Here is a 1,325-nt window from a genome sequence, read left to right as displayed (position 1 = left end):
AACAATACCCAACAATACTGAGCCACGGATGCCGCCCGGCCTGCCTGCTGCCTGCTGCCCCCTATCCTAGCTCTTCCTCTTTGCCATGCCGCTAGTCCGTTGAATTGCAAGAAAGCAATTGCTAAAAGTGACAAACAGCCATAAACAAATAACAGCAAAATATGAGAGAAAATTAGGGCACAGACATATCCTTAAATTTGTATCATCTGCTTTCACGATACGTCCCTCGACGTAGCTTTTTTTTTAATTTGGCTGAAAGTTCAAACCACCCTCAGCCTACGTAAATCTTGACGATGTATGGCACCGTCCAGAAAATACGTCCGTTTGTCGTAGATTCATTCGGCAATGTACGGGAGCTCGGCGCCTGTGAAACTCAGGGTACGCCACCCCGCAGTACACGTATGCAATGCTGGAAAGATGTTGCCTACCTATCAGGCGCTATGAGAGCTTGCAAAGCTGAACTCAAAGCTGAACAAAGCTGAACGTAGCCGAAAGACGGACGTACTTTCTGGGTGATCCCTATTCTGACTCCCTTCTCCCGACAGGGTGCTCGGGGGACACTTTCGGACAGAGGTGCGAGTTCCGCTGCCCGGACGAGACCCTCGGCTGCTTCGGCACCGTCCTCTGCGTCCCGGGCCACTACTGCGCCTGCGCGCCGGGGCTCGGCGGCGACCGCTGCGACAGAGGTAAACAAATTCGTTTTGCATCTAGGTGTCGTCGTTGCGAGCGGCGGGACGTACAAAATCAGTTTCAACTTTTGTTTACGTTCTTATTTTTCGCTTAAAATCAAAAGTGACCTCTTGATGACTCTTTGTATTGTGACGTCATTGGCGCAGTGTGCCAGCCCGGAGACACCGACTGCACGCTCCCGTGCGACGCGCCGCCGTGAACGCCGTGAATCACCCCGCGGCTGTCACTGGAGTCAACTTGCACCGAAGAAAGACTAGTTCTATAGTCTTCCTACTCCTTAAGGTTTAATTTATTTTTTCTACATGCGGTAAGGCAGTAGAAAAAATTGTAAAAAAAATCGTACAATGTTGTTGTTTGTACCTACGATACTTTGATTTCTTTCGTGTGTTTTATTTGTTTTTGATCTCACAAAAGAAAGAGTCATGGTTGTGATAAGATAGTCGTCTTTTTATAAGTTAGTTGTAAATAACATGAGCTCAGGAAAGATGTAAGTATAGCCAGCCCGGTAATGGTGACATGTCACGCGTGTAGATGTAAAAATAATTTGCAAAATGAACTCCTTGTTCAGAACTATTTTCCCGACTTACGAACTGTAGTGAAAGTTGAAAATATTAAACCACCAAAAAAATGTAAAA

At 46.6% G+C, this 1,325-nt stretch overlaps 1 long non-coding RNA gene across 1 annotated transcript; it reads left to right on the top strand.

Annotated features, from left to right (window-relative positions):
• LOC127752055 (uncharacterized) lies at window positions 1–1,325 on the top strand. The gene is made up of 2 exons (XR_008012292.1): window positions 1–686; window positions 837–1,325. It is a non-coding gene; the product is annotated as an uncharacterized LOC127752055 (long non-coding RNA).

This window comes from Frankliniella occidentalis, unplaced genomic scaffold (genome assembly GCF_000697945.3).
Source record: "Frankliniella occidentalis isolate FOCC.00 unplaced genomic scaffold, Focc_3.1 Scaffold9, whole genome shotgun sequence".
In the NCBI taxonomy this organism is placed as follows: domain Eukaryota; kingdom Metazoa; phylum Arthropoda; class Insecta; order Thysanoptera; family Thripidae; genus Frankliniella; species Frankliniella occidentalis.
This window is presented reverse-complemented; position numbering and strand designations above follow the sequence as displayed.